Source organism: Betta splendens, chromosome 17, assembly GCF_900634795.4.
Source record: "Betta splendens chromosome 17, fBetSpl5.4, whole genome shotgun sequence".
NCBI lineage: Eukaryota > Metazoa > Chordata > Actinopteri > Anabantiformes > Osphronemidae > Betta > Betta splendens.
Genome location: NC_040897.2, coordinates 10118124 through 10139930, shown reverse-complemented (window position 1 = coordinate 10139930; position 21807 = coordinate 10118124). Strand labels below are relative to the sequence as shown.

Below are 21807 nucleotides of genomic sequence, written 5' to 3'. Positions count from 1 at the left end.
TAATTACTGATTGTTATTTTTACTCTCAAGCTGTGACACACTGGGCAGCTGTGAGCTTAAATGAAAGTCTTTTTATTTCCCACCCCCCCTCAGAGCCGGCCCTGGTCTGGAGCAAAGCGAGATGCTGTGCCAATGCACAGAACCCACACAAGTCACTTTAGGTTGATTGCTTTTGTTGTAAAAAATGTATAATCTGTCAAATACTTTGCACGGTGACAGAAATGTTTCTCTTTGTAGTTGCTTTGAACCTTTAATATTTCGCCTGCGCTTCTTTTATTCCGCTGTGTTCAAGTAGACTCTGGTATCAAGGACTGGCGGGGCGTAAAACATTTAGAAGGTAATATTAAAAACTGCGTGTAACTAGATCTTTTATGACTGCTGTTCTCTGAGCGCTGCCCACTTTATTAGGTACACGTTCTCCTGTGCACACGTAGCCCGGTCCTGCAGACAGTGAGTCATACTGTATATAAATAATGCATGAGTGCGAAACATGCAAACGGGGGTCGCTGACTGTTTGACTAAACGGTAGAATGAGCAGGATGCGATCTAAGCAACTTTGAACGTGCTGTTGGATGTTGGATCCCACATGTGCTAATTCTAACACAAACACCGCTCACTATTCTGGGAAACGCACCGGCGCCGTCAGTTTACTTGGGACGGCGCTACAGGCGAAGGACGCGAGCAAACAAACGCCAGCCTTGCAGCAAGTGACAGGTTGGCGGGCGAGAAAGCGCCTTGTTGCTGGGAGAGGTCACAGTAGGATGACAACATTTGCTCAAGCTGACAGATGGCACCCGACAACGGGGGAGGCGGCTCGGTAACGGGGGGGGGGGGGGGGGGGGGGGGGGGGGCTTCTTAAAATCAGACAACGAGTCAAGCCTCAAAATGGACGAGGCCAAAGCAGCAGCGGTTTCCACGCCGCCGGCTCGGTGAGGACGGAACGCCGTGTTTGCTAAAAGGTTCAAGGTTTGCGCTGCGACATAGTAAACACTTCCAGAAACATCGCAGCCTTCTGGGTTGTGTCCCTCCCCCCATAATAATAAACCACCTCCGGCATTAAGCTATATTCACCGCACAGAAGTCTTCAGTCCTGTCTAGCACCGTGCAAATGTAATATTTAGCCCTAGCTCATAAATACTCCATATTTAGGAATATGTACTGCATTTACAAGAGGCTGAGCTGTTCACTAAAGATTAATAGCAATGCTATGAAACCAGTTCATTGTGTGGTCCGAGGCCATTAGTTGGCTGTAACGCTGCCTGATAGAACCTTTGCAGGACGGTTTGGTTTCATCGGCACCAAGAGCTTCAATTAAACCCCCCCATGATTCGTCTGAATGAGCGTTTGAAACCGTAAGATAGCGTCCAGTGAAACGTTCCCCGCGTTGACTCGTGCGTTCGCTCCCAGCGCCGTCGCGGAGCATTTAATGACATGTTTAGCATCTGTGAAGTAAAGAGACCCTGAAACATTGAGAATACTTTGATATCGACATGTTATTCACCGCTCACCGAGGGCTATTCTGTGAATGCGATAATGGCTGCATGGCAGGTACCACTGGCTTATTGTTCCGGGGGAATTTACAATAGCGCTTATCTGGCTTTTCTTCATTACACAGAGCTGTCATCAGTCAGTTGTGAATATGCCTTTTGAGTCTTGTGTTGACAAACAGATTTCCTGAATAGGCTCAAATAAATTATTCTCTATATTGTGGGGAAAAGGGGGAAAAAAAGAAAGAAATATGCTCTTTTGAACGAATCCCAGCCTCCTGACAAAGGCTTGGGAAAATTAAAGTGAACACAGCTTGTCTTCCCCAATAAGCCCAGCCAGTCCATCTTACACCTTGATGCCCCGGCGCCTCATGCGAGACGAAAAGTCGAGCCACTCCCCGACTAGCGGCGCATCAGATTCATTGTGACGGATGTCTACTGGATTTAAAAGGATTCAGTCAGTTTTATTACGTCCCTGTAATGCTGAGTTATTAATGCTCCGATGCTCACGATGGCCAATATTTGCTGTAAATCACGTCAGCGATGCGTTTATGTCTAGGCTGCAGTGGCCTCCTGCAGATGCTCCAGCCTTTGCCGTTCGGAGCAGTGCAGCTTTGTTTTAATAAGTTCACATCTGGATCCCCTCCCTGCGCTCGCTTTGTGGTACTTTGAACTAATTTCCTGCGTTGTCGTTTGAATTGGCCAAACCTCGCGGATGCGCCGCGGTTGGCGAAATCGCCGACCTTGCGCTATTCAAGTTGAAAATTGGAGCGGTGCTGCAAAGCAAAAAAGAAAAATTCTGTGCTCAACTAAGGTGCATTTCAGGTTAATCTATTCAATGATGAGATGTGTTCCCAAAGTGAGAGTGCAGTTCTTTTCAGTTCAGCGTCACTGATTTCCTCACTGACACTAACTGCAGATGCACACGTTTTCTATAAAGGGAAATTGAAAAGAACTTACTGCTCTTAAACTCCTTATGCTCCAACTCATCCACTCTGTGAAGGTCAGCAGGTCGGTTACAGCAGATGAAAGCCCCTTAAATGCGGCCGAGGCTGCTTTTATTTCAGTCATGTCACAAATGTGGCATGATCTTTTGGATTCACCAGCACCGCCGTGGTCTGAAACCTGGAGCCTTTTCCATCGCAAACATACAAACACACACAGACCACTCCAGGCAGGACCCAAGAGCGAGGTGTGTGATGATAGCAGGATATAGGAGGAATAACATACCCCAGCTACAGACTGGTGACAGCCCATGTAGCAGTGGTGGACAAATACCAAATAGTGATTGGATGGCAACATCAGGACCAACCTGAAAAGCTCAAGAAGAGATAGAAATGATCTAAAATGTGGAATGAGGGTTCGCTATCAGGCAAAATGAGGAAAAAAGAATGTTAATTGGAGAAAATCTGCATCATGTCTCCCAGCTCAATGTGGGAATCAGAGCTCAATGCATCTGATTGTGCCGTGGATAGGTCCAAATTAAAGTCAATACTCAACTGGAGCAGCTGCCCTGTGTGTGTCAGACCGCCGCCAGTGGGTTAAAGTCGCAGTCAATTGAAAACGGCTGTGCGTCAGATGCAGATGCCAAAGGGCACCTTGTGTGTATTTATGAGATGCCAGCAGCTTTGACAAAATGTCAGTATTTGATGCCGCGGGAATGAGAATGGGTTTGAAATGTTTCAAAGTTACACTACCGCGTGTGATGTGAGCATTCTGGGTCATGATTTTCAGCACAGCGTTCTCATTAGGAGCAGATCTTTGAATCTGGAAACTGGAGAAATGGCGTCAGCGCTGAAATGTCAGAGAGTCTACATAGAGTTGGTGGCGCACGAGCCATGCAAATGAAGTTGAAGTCGCAGCAGTGCAGGACAAAGTCTGCGTGAGTATGAGTGGATCTGAGTGAAGCTTCACAGGCCTGTTTTAAACCTGATGGGTCAAAAGCAGAATAATCCTAAATTATTTCGCTTATTTTGATGACCCAGTTACCAAAACACAGTTTTCTTTAGACAGATTCCTCTCAGTGAAGCTTAATATCTAAATGGCAAAGTCGTGGGTCACTGACACTCAGTGCTCACCGACCATCAACCAACCAAAACAACCATCGAACGTCATATCATAACTTCACTGATCTTATATTTAATCTGCATGAAACATAATTGATTTCCTGTTGTTGGTTAAATACTGTAATGCTTTAAGCAAAGGGGCTGCAGCCCAATTAAATCACATTAACGCGCATTCCACCACATGGGGATGGAAGTAGTTTGAGAAGTTGGACGCCGCTGCAGTAACAGCAGTTTTATGGGCTCAGTTTTCTGCTTTGTAACGGGTCAGTCTGGGTGACAGGCCGGATTTAAAGGGCTGAGTCTGCAGGTTGTAACTCTGTCACTCTGAAGTTCCTCTTCGCCACCTTCTAAACTGTCCATTGTACAGTATGTCAGCGGTGAAGGGCCAGGGAGTCCCAGGGGAGCAGCATTTTAAATGTAAGACGCCCGACAGAGGCCTGCTGTCACTCTCGCGCTTTGTTTTGATCTGCTATAGTAGCACTGCTTCGGGGCCAGTCAGCACAGTGTCCGATACACAGCGGAAAATCAGGCCTAAGAGTTGGTTTTAATCTCACATTCTTCTCCAACCACATTTGCGACTGTGAGCAAAAGCTGCGCGTTGTGTCAAAACAGGCAAAACCAAAGTTGCAATTCATCATGAAAAGCAAGCGTTGGGAGATGAATCATTCTAAAACTTATGTCTCAGAAGTAATTTCAAAACCAATACACATATAGTTGTTGACCTTATACTGTACTAATGAAACTATTTAACATTTGGCATAAGCAGATAGTGGATATCTCCACAAACCTCCTTGTTGCCATTCGCCCATAAACCCTTCTCTCACTGGTTTCAGTCCGTAGTAATTCTCATTTGACGCCAAACCTCTTTCTCATTATTAGTTTGTGTGTTTGTAAATGAGGAGTTAAGACCTACACACACCTAAGAGCAGCTGCGGTTGAGGCTGAAGAGCGGCCGTCCACCAAAAGCAGGGTTGATGGTTCAATCTCTGGCTCCTCTGAACCCTGAGTTGCCTCCATCGTGTCAGCAGCTGCCGGGGAGAGAAATCTCGCGGAGCCACTGCGGCAAATTGGCAATTGACACGTGCTTCACTTGCACAGATACTGTAAGTGAAAACATTATAGCGAGAACGCTGGCGTTCGACGCTATCGATTGGCGTCGCAGCCTGGGGAAAATCACTTCTACAGTAGATGATTAAAATACCAGCCAATCACACAGGTTACCTGGTCAGTGCAGATGTAAACAAATTACTGCACCGTAGAACATAATATGCTAAGCACAACTTGTAGCCACTGGCCATTGTTGTGCATGAAGAACAAAGAGCTGCATGATGCACATATTGATTTTGCTATAAAAGTACAAACTCAGAGGGAGTATTTGAACAAAAGGTCATGAAAGATGAGATGGAACTTTCTTATTATAATGCTGACATTCCACATTACACTCAGAGTCATGGGCTGAATCCTTAGTCGCCGCTACTCCCTGGTGACTAATGCAACATTTTCAGTTCATAAGTGCATGTTGCTCAAGGACACTCTATCGCACTTGCCGAAAATCGAGGTAGTTATTTTTCACTGCAAATACGATTCTACTACAGTGCGTCAGGTAGAAGAAGGCAGAGAGCTCAAAGCAGACGCGAGTGAATTCTGTTGCTTATATGTTACATTTAACGCTAGAAGAAGACATCAGAGCAGGATTATTGGTCTGGATTAGAACCGGCCCGCTTACAGTAGTAGGACTGCTTTTTGGAGTATAAATACAGAACGGGTTCTTCTCCTGATGAGGATAATTATACTGCTTTTTCTTCAATCAGCTTTCCGGCTCAGCATGGGACCCAGGAGTCTCACTTGGATAAATTTTTCATAGCCTTTCAACAGCATTCAGCTCCAGCCAGTGAGAAGCTCACATAAGAGGAACAGAGTGCATAGTTAACCCAAATAAATAGCGTCGCGGCCGCGCTGCAGCTAGCTGATATTGTTCTCCTGCAGAACCGCGAGCCCACAACGTGCTACGCGGCTGCTGACCTGTTCCCTCACGACTTAAGGGGGAAGTGAGTTGTCCAAATACTAAATGCTGTTACAGCCCAAGAATAAAAATTCACCACAAACACGTCAGATGTGTGAATACAATCCAAAAAAAAGCACCCGCAGAATCCTAGTTAGCATTCACTTAATAAAGACTAGTTGTAGCAGAGGAGCGAGCCTGTGAAGGTCTCTGGTTCAATGCCCAGCCCCCTGGACACACTTCGATGTCCTTGAGCAAGACCCTTAATCCCAACTGCTCACAGTTGCTCAGATGTTAATGTGGTCAGGGAGTTTCTGCCTCTCACTGAACCTGTGCTGAATATAAAAAAGATTAAAAAGCACAGTCCTTTGCTTTTCCACCTCATGAGAGGAAGTCAGTGAGGAAGATAATTAAAGGTGGTAATTAAGACTTTTCATCTAACATTTTAGGTCTTATTTTACTATTTTCACCAGGAGCTTAATGAGACACTTTAGCTCTTATTTTGGTTTTCTACTTCCTGTTTCACCACAAGAATCCCTCAAGTGTCTCTCTTGAATGTCACTTTCAGTGGTGGTATTAAATCTAAAGTAGCTGATCCCATGTAAACGTCAAACAATCTATTCCAAAGGCCCGAAACCAGCAGTGAGTCAGGAAACAGATAATTAGGTGTTTTTTTTTTCATTTTTAATGTCAGGCACTGGTCGGTATTTGCTTGGTCAGGGCTAAAGCACTGATTTCACATTGGATAAGTGCAGCTTGGTTAAAGACTCATTTTCGCACTCATTCCCAAAATACAGTATGTCCTCTGCACAAGTGCGAGCGCAAGTTTTTCCTTCAGCTTTGACTCATTGGAGGCAGCGAGACGTGTGCGCGCCTCCCGCTGCAGCGATTGGTCCGTCAGATAACCGCGCGCAGTGACGATCATTGCTTTCGACATTATTTCCTGTGCTATCTATAGAATCGAGAGCGCCGCCATTATGTGTTGCCATGTGGGAAGAGTCATGGAGCCAGGGGCTCTGAGTGGAGCCAGTCGAAGCCAAAGTCAGAGCCATGTCCGCCCTTCACATGCTCCCCCAATATACACATCAGCTTCCCTACAGTACTTTCTCAGCCCCTGACTTTCATTGCAAATGACTGTTCCCTGAATGTGTCCAGGCTAAAAACATTCCTCACATGAAGCGGGGCTTCTATCATGTGTTTCACAGATTTATTAAACGTAATGAAAGCCGTGATCTACGGGCTCGCCGTTCCCACCCCCACTTTTTTTCGCCAGAGAAGCAGGATTTTAGCCTATAAATTCAAGTCTATATACAGTACAGTAGCTCGTGCCCATGGTGCATGAAGAGGAGGGCTTACTCCTACAGAGCCCGGCCTTTGGCAGACTCACTAATGGGATATGGTCCACGGCTCCACCTGTTCCAATGAATTTCTCCCCTTGAATCAGCTAGACACGTGAGGGGCTGCAGTGGGGAGGTAATGGGGGAGGTAGTGGTTTGAGAGACAGCGACGATGATCCCTGATTTCATGGCTTTTATTCCGGCGGCCATTTAAAGAATCAAACATCACCACTGCTCTCTCGGGCGGAGGAGGGGCAAGAACTAGAAAAATGACAAAAGGCCTCGAGGACGGTAGCCGGGGAAAAGGGCCCTGACAGCCCAACTCGGTCGTGGCTTTTCCAGAGGATGCGACGGTGTCATACGTGATTATTTTATTTGACCACAACAGAGCGACAGCGTGGAAAATCCCCCGGGCTATTTTATTCCAGTGGAGAATCTCCTTGCGTGAAGCAACCTATATTATGTCTAAACAGTGTCTGACAGGTAATCATTCTAGACAACAGCGTCAAAAAGAGAGGCTGCGAGGAGCCAATGCTGCAAAGAGTTAAACCCGCAGTGTTCCCTTCAACCCGGCGTGACGCTGATTTGAAATATAGATCATTTTTATTTCCACGCCGAGCCCCCACTTATCTTTTCAAACACACTACGCGTCCGCGGCCGCATACACAGTTTAGAGCAGATCCATCTTGATAATTGTCACATGCCGAGCGGAGTGTGGACAGAGTGAAACATGGCCGAGCGCCGCCGAATGTATTGAGGAGAATTTTTTTTGGGGGGGGACGGGGGGTTTCATCGGCATTCACACTCCGTGTACTGTAAATCATGTAAATTGAAAATGTGCTCATTTGAGCAATGATATTGCCGAGTGTAGTGACAAGGAGGATATAATCTTGAGAATGGGGTCGTTAAAGGAAGAATTAATATTGAATGGTGCTGTCAATCTACTCTTGTCATATCCTTCACCATATTTTTGGTCGTCTTACCTAATCACTATGATGATATGCATATTGACTCTGTGTGTGTGCTGCACGGGTGTGTTTGTGTGTGTGTTACCCCGGGGTGCTTGTTCACTAATAGACTTCTTTAGTCACAGATCTGTGTGACAGGTGGCCCTGCTGGCCTCTAGTCTGTGTTCAGTACAAGTGCTCTCCTGGGTGAGAAGCTGTCACATCCACTTACACAAGGGAACAACTCCTCAGTCCCCTTCCTTTAAACACCGCCGCCTTCCACTGTTCCTGCAGAAGCACACTTTTACAGTTTCCCGGTTTCAAACGCGTCGTTCAGCCTCCTCCTTGGCTCCCAGCGGCGCTCACTGCATCGCCCAGCTGTGCGTACAACCATCCCCAACGTAATATCAAAGTCCAGCCCGGTCTTTGGGGGCTCCTGCAGTATTGTAATTTACCGATCGTCCCATCAGTCCTGTCTGGGTGCTGGCTTCACAACAATATTCCTACTTCCACTTCTGACCATTACAATTCTATCTCGGACCCATTTTGTGTTTTAGGCTATCACAGCTGTCTGAGCAAAGAAAAGTTGTCTTCTTTATGCTCGGCGGTCGAGCCATGTGGGGAAGAAAATGTCATTTTTGTTCTGCATCAACTGTGTGTCACCATAGGGAAATATTCCCACTATGCATGCTCTCCAAAACACTCACTGTAGGCTACCAATTACGCAGCCTGAACCCGGACGTGAAGGAGAAACGAGGCGTCCGAATCCACGAGCTGCAGCAGCTACGCATTATGTTCCACGATTAGAACGCGGGAACGTGTCTCTGTGTTCGGAGCCTCTGGTTCTGACGGGGGTTACGTGCAATTAAACCGATGAGAGCATTTTCCATTCACCCTTTGTATGAAGACGCATCCTCACGTAGTTTAGTAACTTCAGACAAAAGACGAGGCAGGAGGAAGTTACTGCACCTGGCCAAGAAACAGTTTGGCACTTCCTCCCTCATTACGCTGCTGTGTGGTTCTATCCTAATCCAACTCGTGGCAGGGAAGCGGATAACTGTTTTTTCCCCAAAATGTTAAATTATTGCTTCATTGCAGACTCTGTCCTGCGTGTGCCGGTGCTTGTCCACCCAGGTGCTATCATTATTTAGCCTGTGCAGCGATGGCCTTGGATGCGTGTGGCTGGTGAAAGGCAACGCTGCTTTATTAAATTTTAATGCCTCCCAGTTTAGCTTGCTAACAATGCCCCGAACCGAGCGCTTGTTAGATTAACAGCGAGCTGACTTCATAAAGCTAGCGTGCAGGGTTTGGACTTGAATGTGCAGTGGGGACAGAGGCAGGCTTGTTTACTGGGCTGCGCTAACGCTACACAACGAGCCAATCCATTACCGATGCGTGTGCGGACAGTGATCATACACAAACCGCCAAAAGCCGACAAAGGGGGCGACGGCGGCGTCAAACACTACATTTAGCATTAGGTTGATTTGATATAAGGCCACAAGGGCTGTCACTGAGAATGTGGATGGAGAAAGCGTTTCAAAGCACACTGGCTCCATCCTGAGGCCCCACGCTGCACCTGCATCAATAAAATAAGACCGGCCTCATCTCCAAGCATCTCGAGAGCCGAGGAGCCTGTAATTAATAATGAATCGATTTACACCACGATATTGACTAAAACACACAGCCTCCTGTTGTTCTGCTTGCATTGGCAGCGCATGTGGACCAGTTGCACTTTTTGGAACAGGACAAAAGCATGAAAAGTCGTCCTCATACGTGGTGATGCCGTGGTGAAACAGTAACACAAGGCATGGGCGGAAAACAAGCTCATGATGCTAGAGGTGCCCCCTGGGTTTGTATTTCTATGGAAACCTTCTTTCTCTTGACCCTGAGCTGAATACGTGCCGCAAATAAAGCGAGCGCGCGGAAAACTTTCCGCTGCATTTATTTCTGTGGTGTGAGAATATGTCAACTTCACACATGCTAGATTTGCTCAGCTTGGGATTTCTGGGGTGAGGCTGTAAAGTGCTCTGTGATGACTTTCCTTATGTGCCGCTGCATCAACAAGCTTAACAGAATTTAAAAATGAATGGGCCTTAAATGTTATTTATTCAGGGCTAAATTAAAGAATCAATACGTAAATAAAGGTAGAAACGCTTAGCTATAAAATGGCTGCTACATTTATAGTAACTACAACAGTGCAGTACATTACTAGTGCAATCTGCAGAGATTAGTTTGTTGTTAAAAATTCATATGTTTTATATTACCAACAGTCCCTTGGTCTCAGATTAGGCAGAGGGCTGTGAAACACAGGTTCTCAGCTTTCCTTTTCCTTTTGTGCTGCCTTTGTTCTTTTAAGAGCTTCTGAGACATTTCAGACTCAAGGTTCTTGAGGAAGAACAAAGGACGTCTGAGGCTTTGAATGTCCTTTCTATCACCTATCATCACTTCAGGCGAAAGTATGTGATTCTAATCCTTTCTTTGCTTTGATACCTTACAGATGTTTTGCACTTTGACTGTGTTCCTGCTTGCAACCGCGCAGAGAAACAATTACTACAAAGAGAAAAGGTCCAGGCAGCCTGATTCTTGACTGACACCGAATATTGTTTTAAGAACCTTGTCTTTGATTGGTCGCTCCTATGATCAAGCCACACGACTCCTTTTTTATTTTTTGACTCTTATGCTTCAATTTCACTTAGGTTTGAGCCTTTGGCTGTCTTTTTCCTCATCAACGATAAAGCGACTGATGGTTTCGTTTCGAGACATCCTCATATCTTGCTCTGAGTTCAGTCACATTAGTGAGATAGTTAAGCATCTCCACTGGCAGCACTGACAGCAGACTGTAAACTGATACTGAACCCAATGGACTAACACCTTGTGGAAGTGTTGGTCTATAATCAAAAATTCTGTTTGAATGCTTTTCCTGTAAATATTTTCGCTCCCTCTAATGCTGATGCTAGCAGACATCCTATTTCCTTCGCTTTGGGAGTTGAGGCTGATGGTTTGCAGCATGTGCAGTAGGCTCCTGTGGGTTTCAGGCTGACAGCTTGTCTCCATGAAGGCCTGGTAATGAGAAAGACTGTGTTCATCCTGTCTACATGTGTCAGAATGACACATACACAAGTGTTTTAGGGGCCTGCGCACGCTAACGCTGCTTGCCAAGGAAAACAACCAAACACACAAAGGCAACACTCAGAACATTTATCTCCACTATCTTTGAGAGGTTTTGGTGCACGCTTATAGCGTTTAAATCCATGTGCATGAGACAAATGTGCAGCGCGGTGTTTTCACAGGCACAGCTCCTCTGGTTGGGCAAAAAGAATGTGGGCACGGTGGCGTTGAACGCAACAGTGTCAGACTGAATTACAGGAAGAAACCACTCATTTTAATATTCGTATTCATATTTCTTTGCCACTTGGGGGCAGCACACAGAATTATTATCACAATATGGGTTTACAAACCCGATTTGGAGATAAAACACCTTCACAAGACATGACATTTACATTTAAAGCTTCGGTTCAGTTGAAATATTCAGAATTTACTCTTCTTCTGATTATTTTTGGCCAAGCACGGTTTCACTGTGTTGCAGAATGTAACACCCAATGACAAAAAGCTTAGTGAGGCCGCAGACTGGTGATAATCCCCTCTGAGCTCATCCCTGGTGATCCCTTTCAGATTACACACATGTGAATGTCAGTGTAAACATATTAAACCGTGTTTGCGGCCATTGACAACAACAGCAGGTGAAACGTGAGAGCAGTTGGCATCTGGGCAGCAGTGGAGAATCGGCGCCATCAATTTGAGTTTAGAGTTTGGTGTTTGTTCTGATCTGAAGTCAGCTGCTTGATGTAACCCTCCACGTAGCCATTATTAATATTTAGTTTAACCCCCACCCACCACCACCACTAAAAAGCTGTGAAGTGCCTTTTCATTTTCCTTGTAGTACTTGAATGCAACATTAAAAATGTGAATGACCTTGAGGGCGGTTTGCAATAAAAGCTGAGACTCTTCAGCAGTGTTTACTCTGTGGATGCTCTGCAGCCCTGACTAACTTACAGAAACCCTTTTAATGATTTAGAACGGGTTGCGTCTGAACACCAGCTGTAAAAGTCCTCGACCCCGCTCCGCTCACTAATGGAGCCGTTGTATGAAAATCGAAAGAAGGAGAAAGGCAAAGAGCAAACTAAGGATCCACACGCTGAACTCTGATCTAAGCCAGTTTGACTCTGAGGCAGCGCAGACGCGTCACTCAGCTGAATCATCCGCTATTAGGAAGGACAAATCACTGACTTCCTCCATTTGTGACGCGTCGCATTTTAGAAATAAACACCAGTCAGAAAAGAGCTAGACTGAAAGGCTGGAATCCTTTATTCCTTCAGGAGACGCAACAGGATGCTCCGCACGCCATCTGAAAGCCCTGGAAACACAAGGCGGGTGTTTACTCACACTTAGACGTCCACCGCAAAAATGAGATTCTCTCCAATGCACTTGTCCTCTGCTAACATTGAAAAGAGGGAAAAACAAACAGAAATCACTCAGCGGCGCTTAGCTGCCGTGGAAGCAAGATATTCATCATCCTTGACGACTCTCTCTTCATGTTTGGAGAGGCTGGCATTTCCACAAAGAGCGAGGGGCCAAATGCTTAGAACACATAACACACTGAGGTACATATTAGCGTGCATGCACTAAACCCACTGAACATTAATGGCACTAATCCAGCAGCTGCCTGTGGGAAAGGATGGGTCCAGTATGTGCAGGGATCCAATGAAGGAGGAGGCAACAGGTGTAACGGTTGGCAGGTCCGACCCAGTGGGTCCCAATAATCTCATCATCAACTTCCTGCACCGCGGGGCTCAGTGTGTTGTTGAGTCTTGAAGCAACAGGTAATGAAGAGTGTCTTATACTGTAACATAAAAACACCATGAATAAATGAATCCATGCTCTTTTAGCTGCGTTTCCACTCCCTTTTGTTGGTGAAAGCAGGAAACATGAATAGGAGTAATGAAGCTTAGAGGGAACGTGGCCTCTCCGCGCAGCACAAAACACAGCGATCCCGTCAACGTGTTTCTGTCCGACAGCTCTATAATCTCAAGGTCCTCCGATTGCGTCTGCGGGAGTGAAAGGGAAAGCGGAGCACAGGCAAAAAGCTGTTCATCAGCGGGGTTCGTGCAGAATGCCAATTTCAGGAACCAGTACAGTAATTACATGCGAGGGGAACTTTTATTGATACGTTAAGGGTGAGTATAGATAGTTGGCTCTTAGCATTTAGGGCCTGGCATCATCACTTCGTGCTGCACACTCCTTAAGCCTGCCCGCAGTCGTTCGGGAGTGACTATAATAAAACCTTCACCCGCGGGGAGACTACAATCAGAGCCTGGAGGTGGAGTTGATTAAATACCAGCGAGCTGCAGTGATGCTTGCAGTGTGCAATGTAACTGTAGCAGCAGTGGGGGGGGGGCGTGTGCAGAGCAGAACAGATTCAATGAAGGGAGTTGGAGCTCTCGTGATAAAAAAACACAACAACGACAAAAAAAAGATTAAAAAATATGAATTCCAACTGTTGACTCTGCTGCAATAAGTGTTAAACAGTATGTAATTTGCAATTAATCTTGTAGCACAGACCGACTTGCCAAGACCGAGATAAGAAAGAGGAATGATGGTTCAAGTCAGTTTAATTATCCAGTGTTTGTGTTTGTTATTAGTTGCGACGCACTGCAGTGTGATTAATGGTAAATAGCTCCTCTCCGCCCCGCTGCCAGCGCCGGGGCGGCTGCCAGTCACACACGAACCGCGGCAGGACAACATTCCAGAATGAAGGATTATTCATCCGCTTCTTCACTCGCACATCGGCAGCACAGGCCTGGAGAAGGCCCAGGTCCAGTCCGCCAATTAGAGGATGAATATGGATCCATCTTATGGAAGCAGCAGCTCCATATGCATGCGTGACCCAAGGATTCAGTCAGTCTTCTGATTGCCTCACGTTGCAGTTAGTAGCTTGTTTTGCCCGGAGGGTCAAAGGTCACGCGAGGTCAGTGAGAATCAACGTTTAAGTGCAGGCCGTGATCGGCTCCGGTTCAGACTATAGATTATCTAACAGCGTTGGGATTCTCTCCACTGTGTAAAAACAAAGAACGAAAAAAAGAATGGGCATGGTGCAACACTGACAAAGGCAGAACTGGAGTTTAATGAACCATGGCAGCATTACTCAGTAATGAAAACATGTTTGTTACCAGAGACAGTCTGCCTAAGCTGCCTCTGGTTAATCCCCAGGGTTACAGCTGCGACTGAATAAGAAAAAAAACAAAACAAACCTATATTTTTACATTTATTTTCTGGATTTCTATTTTTATCAATTTATTAAGTGTCAATAATTCCTTTTAAAAATCATGGCGGGGCCAAATTAACCCCTTCGGTTCCAATTTCATATTTCATATTGTTCGCCAACGCCAGTGGATTCACCAGGAACTTAAACAAATGCGAGGCTGTAGAATTAGGTTTTTAATAATTAAGAAAGGAAGCGGCTGACGTGTGTGGAGCCTGGAGGAGCTACACAAAAGGCTCCACGTGATATTAACTGCTTTGCAATGCAGCTCATTAATGTTCTAGTTTGTATAGTGTGCGCATTTAAATCTCACTATATGGGTTCAGCCTGGTGGCCACGTTTACCATTGTAAATAAAAACGCACCGCATACATAAATATTATACATGCGATGCTGGTCGTGACTGGTTTTATGGTAAACGCTCGTTTGATTCATGGTGCATTCTTTAAAACGCCATGATTTTATTTTTTTTATTGGCATGAGTTTGATCTATATTTAAAGCAAAAACGCTTATCTTCAGGTGACAGATGTGCAGTGGTTTGCAGTATGTATTCATTATCCATAGTTTTGAGTAGCGCAAGTAGTAGCTTTTAAAAGATTCCCAGAATCCTTTTGTGGCCACATGGAGGCGTTGATCAGCTTCAGTTGCCTGTGTTTTTAGGAAGTGAGGCCTGTCCTCAGATTAAACGTCTGATCCTTAGGTTGTTGGCTTCATTTAGTAAAATGGCCAAATATTAAACTAGTCTGACTAAATATGGGCATTATGAATGTCAACAGCACAATTAACTCTTAATATTATTTAGCATTTCAGTGTCAAGCTGAGGCACAACCTCCCTCTGTAATAATGTCTCAGATTAGATCAAATGAAGATGAAAAGATGTATTTGGAAGTAACTGCTGATTAAATATATTTTTTAAGATATTTCACTGTGTTTTTCATGTCTTATCATATTATGTATATATTATATATTATTATGTATATAATATATGTTATGTTCAACACTGTTTGGACTACGAGCAAACTTTCCCAACTTAACCTGAACGTGTTCGCTTCCTGTGCCTGGTTACTAATACTAATTATAGTATTATTATTATTATAGTACTAATAATACTAATTAACAAAACTGCTGGGTGCAATCCCAATTAATTTATCAATTAAATTATTTATCGCGTTGATAAAAGCAATGTGAAACACATTCAATTAAAAGTCAGATGGAACGTTCACTGAGTGGCAGCCGTTGAACCTTAGCTACGATCATTTGGCTCTTTGCCCAATGTTTAAAGAACTGTGTGTGTGTGGCGTTTTCTGATGCAAAGTCACCGGCTTTAAATCCCTGGTGGAGCTCTAAATGCTGTGCCCAGAGGCAGCCGTCCTGATAGGGCTCAGTGCATTCTCTGCCACATGCGCACACCAGGAATACAGAAGTAGGCCAATCATTCTACTCATTATTCTTTTTGCCAGAAGCTTCCTGTCCTGGTGTAGCTGTCAAAGCCTAATGGTGGCGTTTAAAGGGGTCTGGACCAAGGACTTTTGGAGGCTTGTGTCTGGAGAATACCTGGCCGCTCTCATCTCCGTGCTCCACGATGAACCAATACCACCCCCCCCCCCCCCCCAACCTTGTCCTCGTCTCGCTGAGCGTTGGCCTGAGCGGCGCCACCGCGGGGCAGCGTTTGGGCCACATCGGTGGCGGCCGCGCGAACCCGGCCCTCGACGCTGGGACCGTGAGGCGCGTGGAGACGGAGGAGGAGGCTGCGATTCAGCGTGTGATGCTGCTCACTTCTTTGTGTCTCACACCCACGTGCCCATCTTTATTGGAGGCAGCCAATCCATGGCAACCGGTCTCCGGGGCCTCCCTGAACCCTGAACAGCAAACGAACGCACGGGGAAATGGATGCTGTCTCTCATCCGCTCTACGGATTCCTCCTTTGGTCTGTTTAATGAGAGCGAATACATCCATTTTGACCTGTGCACGTATTTCTTCACACTCTGTTCACGAGAGCGTGCGTCAGGGAAAACATACATCTTTGATATAATATTAAAGAAAGACATGAGGTTTTATCACTGAGACGAAAGCCAGGCTGTTGTGTGTCTGTTGATAATAACTTTTGCTGTGCTTGCCTTTCTGGTGGTAGGTCTATGAACACCTGTACTGCCCTGAGATGAAGATGCTGAAGCATAAGGAGGAGGAGACGGGAGACAGTCCCATCATCATTCGTCCAAACCCTTGATCTGGAGACAACTGAGAACCGAGGACCTTTCCGGTACTCGACGACTATCACTGGAAGCAGACCAATCTGTAAAGACAATGAAGCTCTGGAGCTGGAGTTGAGCCCGGCCTCATCTAAAACAGGCTAGAATTACTCCCATTGTGAGCGAAGCTAATGTGATTCAATGCCTGGTTCTAGTGAGCATCCACAGCCTGTTCAATACTGCTCCTCAGGTGCTGATAGCTCCGTAGCGTCGTTGGCATGCCGCACACGTTGCACGCGGCCCACAATAAACCGCATTAAAGAAATATGTGTAGGGTCAACCAATTATGGCGGGTCACCATGCTGAATGGGAGACGTGAAGAAGAAACCGCTGGCTTGTTATTTCTGGATTAGTGTCACATTTGCTCCGTGTTCTCTACTGTACAGTATGTGTAATAACAGCAGGTTTTTCTTGTGACCATTAACTACAGTACAGGTCCCGAGCAGTGGAAGTTTTATTGCATTGATTTCTATTTTCAGTGCACTCATCAGGGAAATCACTTCATATTGTGAGTACACGGGTTTCACAGTTTGACGTTTCTAGCTCTTATTTTTAATTGTGGTACCAGACAGTTGTATGTTCTAGACTTTTTCGAGATTTGACCATTTTTTATTTCTCTGTATAATTTTCTTTTTCTCACATAAAATGATTTTTTAAATAAAAATGTGGCCAAATGGTATGTGGTCATTGTGAGGTAGACCCCGAAGAATAGTTCATGTGATATCATCAGTGAAGGGCTCAGGAAATCTGATGCAAAATTATCTATTTTGCCTACATTTATTTCCTTTGCGCCAAGAACAGCACAATATCTGCAGCAAACTGCAGATACTGTGCTTGCACATCTTCGCTGTCATGTTATTCATGTACTAAACTAACATTCGTTTCACTCTTACAGTACGTGTACACACATCTTTTCCAAGAATGCACTTTTTTTGTGCGACCACAGCGACCTCTTCCGGCCACGCTGTGAATGACCTGCTGTGAAAAAGATTCTCCTGCTTGGATTTCTCCAGGGGAGGGCAGCCATGAGCCTTGGATGTGCAGGTAGACCTGTGTAGAAGCAAGTCAGGTTTATTCATAAGTGTGGGTCACATTTTATTTTCAATCGATCCAGAAGATGAATTCAGACCTGAACTGAGACATTAAGCCTTCACACCACAGGCTCAGTATTCAGCAATCAAACATGTGTAGATTATTTTCGTGGACGTTCACTCAAACTGCCCAACTTAAACTACATTTCAGATACTGTACATGTACATTTATGTAATTTTGATTAAAATCATGTAAACAAGCAATCTGTGACTGTCAAGCTTTAAGCCAGATGTGCTCCCATAGTAACACTATCTGTTACCTGCTGACCTGCAGCCATTTCCTTTAAGGCGTCTGTGGCCTCAGGCCGGCTCCCTCTAATATTCTTTGTAGTCCACATAAATGAGTACATAAATCTGATATTTCATGCACTGACTGTTCCCTCGTGGTGCAGGTGGTGGGGAATGGGCTCTCTCAGGTTTGATTTATCAGCCCTTGCTTACCTGAAGATTAAACAGACAGGAAGCACAGGACAGAAGTCCCAGTTGAATTGGAAATTTGGTTTTGTTATGAATTTCATAAGGGTGAAATATTAAATCTGCTCTGGAATACGGAGCAAAACCTTGTTGGAAATTCCGGTAATACATTTTCAGGCGACTATAGGAGCCTATTCTAATCCTGGCTTTTCATTGAAAACCGCCCTGACAGTCTTGCAAAGGAGGACGGCAGACACCTCAATTACCGAGAGGCAAAGCAAACGTGACACCGGGTAATAATCCGGCGCTGTTTGAGCGGCGAAAGACGCATCCGCGGCCGCCGCGCGCACAAACAGCGGCCGGCTGATGTCTCAAAGGGCATCACGCGCTTATGTGACTGAGAACAGGCTGATCCGTCGCAACTTAGAAATTCAGATTGTCAATTCCCCGCACACAACAGAGGGGGCAAAAGATAAAACACACACCTTAAAGATCATTAGCAATTAATATTTGGGGATTCATGAAGAAAAACTGCGTTAAACACTTGTTTAATAATTCATACTATAAACAAGAAAGTCTCCCACTTCCTTAATAATTTAGACGTAAGCTAATGTTGATTTATTCAGGAAGGTCTCTGCCACCAGCGCTGCCTGGAGTGCCCAAATTTGAATTAAAGTAGGACAGTAGCAGGCGAGTCTGTAATAACATTTGTATAATTTTATTATTGCTCTGGGCTCAGTTCATTTCCTCCTCCAGTAGCTGCGTGAAATTGTTTGATTCTGGAAACTGCCTTGAGTCTGCGGCTCTGGGGTTGGAGGCTGGTACAGGAACAGGAAGGCATGCGACACTCTCTCTCCCTCCGTCTGATGCTGTCAGACACACACACACACACACACACACACACACACACACACACACACACACACACACACACACACACACACATGCAGAAGCAGAGATAAATAACTCTGTTATTCTCAGTTTTGTAATACTGTTACATTGGCGCACTTAATAACTCAAGCTGTCTTGAGAACATGATTGATATTCCCACTCACCTTGTCACTTGTGATAAATATTTGGCTGCATTTGCGTGCGACAGCTCAGAAGTGGAGCAACTCCTTCATTACTTTATCAAATCACATAAATACGGGAGTTTGTGTTTACGTCCTTTCGCTGCCACTTCTCGTTAACATCGGCCTCTTTTAACTTTTCCAGTGTTCGTGGAGCCCCTCACCGGATCAAACTCCATATTCTTCAAAGCTGGAAACCTTTCCCCCAGTCTGGTCCACGAGGAAGATTTAAACTTCGTGATCATCTGGACGATGGAACTCTTGTCGTCACATTTGTAGGTTGTGAAGTCGCCCCACTATATTTTGTTTATCGACGGCGGGACCTTCATTTCCAAAATGATAATTTAGAAAAGTCTGATTACTCTAACACAAACAATCAGGTTTGGAAGGTATTAGCTCATGTAAGGCACACCTGAGACCCCGGTGGCTTTGACTCAGGAAGGGAGGGGGCCGAGGCTCTGATTGGTTTCCTCGGGGCTCCGCTTCCAACTTCTCACCCGCACACATTCCCTCACTCCGCCTCTTCCCGCTTCAATTCCTTTATGCAGAGGAGCCCAAACTGCAGTTTGATGAAACACATTTGTTTGACTTAACTCTTGCTTCGCCATCGCAACTGAATCTCGAAGGCCTGTCGGTGTAATTTGGCCCAACAGCAACTGGGTTAATGAGAGGATATATGTACAAGTGTGGGACTTTACCGGAGGAGCTGTTTTCCATTTGGGTTTGGTCTGCTTGTGTTATTAGGGAAACCTTTATTATTGTTGCCCTCTAGTGGGAACCATATAATAGGATTACATTTTATTAGAGCCTCCCAGCATTACCCAAACACCCCCTCCCCCACCCTTGTCTCTCCTCCCCTCACAGTGGTGACAGTGACTCCTCTGTCCACTGTGGGTGGGATGGTTGAACTGGTGAGTGGGGCTGCGAGGGATGACACGCAGCATCGCCCCTCGTCTCTCGGTTACAGAGAAAGGTTACGTCGGGGGAAAACCTTCGCCTTCGATCACTTTCGTCTCGGTGCGAAGTGGTTCCCAGCCACTCGCGCGCCGTGTTTGCCAAAGGAAGTTTCTGGAGAAAGGCACGAGTGCGTGTCTTGTGTTTACAATGTGCCTTTAGTAGCTGAACAAAAGAGCGTGATTAATATTTAACACATGCTAAATATTGTGCATATTTATGCTGGCGCTTTTATATAGATTTACCTGATCATCCAACCGGAGTCATTCTCCAAGTCTGATGAAGTATTTTCAGTACTTGATGAAGAGTTGTGGCCTAAAACTGTGCAACCCCGCGGGGCAGATTGAGTCAGGCTCTGGAGCAGCTTCGGCCCTCTCCCTCATCCATCCCACTCCCTTACATAACCACGGGCCATTAGAGGGGTGTGGCGAGTGGAGTGGGAGTTATTAATATGGACCGAGGCTGCACCGGCGCCTCGTATTTATTCGCCGGAGCCCGAGTGTCCGTCGGTAGGTGAAGCAGCTGCTCACGCGGCGCCGAAATATTCCGCCGTCTTCGCTCAAACCGGAGGTGATGGAGTTGTTCAGGCCTGAAGACTGTTTCGCTCCCGGCCACTAAAATATGGAGTCGTGCGGCTCAGACCGTAACACAGTGCTTCCAGTTCACCAACTGTGTCAAACTGCAGCTTTAGACTCAACTGTGTTGGTTTTGAGGAGCAGCGGCCTGTGGGTTTCAATGCTAACAGTGGGGACTGATCAGCAGATTAATACCCGCCCCAGAGCTCCACACGTTCTCCAGGGTTCTTCTCTCTCTTCCCTTCTTGGTTTCGCACGCTCTCGCGAGCTCGTGATGTCATTCAGGCGAGGCGGTTTGTGTTCGGGGCGAACGCACATCTGCAACCAATCCGGATAATTTGTCCACCACACTGCGGCGCAAGCCCAGGACAGCGCTGGAACAATGAGTTTGTCTTTTGGCACCAGGCGCCTCATGCGTTGCTTAGTTAGGCAACATCTGATGCATATTTGGAATACGGATGAGAGGATCTCACACCGAATGGGATCCATTTGCGTGGAACGGGCCTCAGGTGTGCGCGCGCACAGTGCATTTGTAGCCTCGTATCCCTGAACGCTGGGGTTAATCGCTCCACAATCATCAAGATGGTGCAGTTGGCCCGTCCTCAAAAGCAATTTAGGTCTTTAGGTCTGCTTGTGCTGCATGTCTGATTCATGACTCGCTGGTTCCTTGGTTTTTTATCTGATGCTCAAACTTAAAAGCAAACTCGGATTTTCTTTTCTTGCTGGAGGAAGACTCATTTATATAAAATATTTATAAATATTGTGTCAAATCAATAATTTATCTTAATCTATACTTTTCTGCCTCATGTGTTGGGTGATCTTCTAATTCAGCCTCACTCCTAAACTTCAGCTGTACAGAACAAGTTGGTGCTCTGACCAGTAGGGGGCGTAGAAGCGGGTGTTTCCGTCCTCTGTCATGGCGGGGGTAACTCACTTCAATCCTACATCCAGATGTGCACGGAACAGCACTCCTTGCCGCCACAGAATAATTATCACTGTTCATCTGAAGGGATTTTACAAAAGGGATCGCTTTAAACATGCTATTCCGACGCTGTCTACATTTCCCAAGTAATTCAAAGAGCCTCAGAAGTGCCTCAATCTTCCCGAATCCATGCATGGGTGAACATCTGAAATGAGCTCGCGCATCACCCCGAGGCATTGATTCAGACTTGATTGGGGCAAGGAGAGCTGCAAGTGCTTATTTATACAACTACGTCATGTGGAGCTTGTCCAAGGGGGGGGGGGGGGGGGGGGGGGGGGCAAGAGATTACAAAGGAGAAACTCCAGTCAGAATTT

General features: G+C 45.8%; 1 long non-coding RNA gene across 3 annotated transcripts; it reads right to left on the bottom strand.

Moving 5' to 3' along the window:
* Nucleotides 1-18614: 18614 nt before the first annotated feature.
* Nucleotides 18615-21737, bottom strand: LOC129603301 (uncharacterized). 3 transcript variants are annotated; one of them, XR_008693068.1, is made up of 3 exons: nucleotides 20182-21737; nucleotides 18968-20101; nucleotides 18615-18781 (listed from the first exon to the last, which is right to left on the bottom strand). It is a non-coding gene; the product is annotated as an uncharacterized LOC129603301 (long non-coding RNA). The 3 variants fall into 3 exon arrangements; XR_008693067.1 differs by having other exon boundaries at nucleotides 18968-19305; nucleotides 19395-21735; XR_008693066.1 differs by having other exon boundaries at nucleotides 18968-21737.
* Nucleotides 21738-21807: the final 70 nt, after the last annotated feature.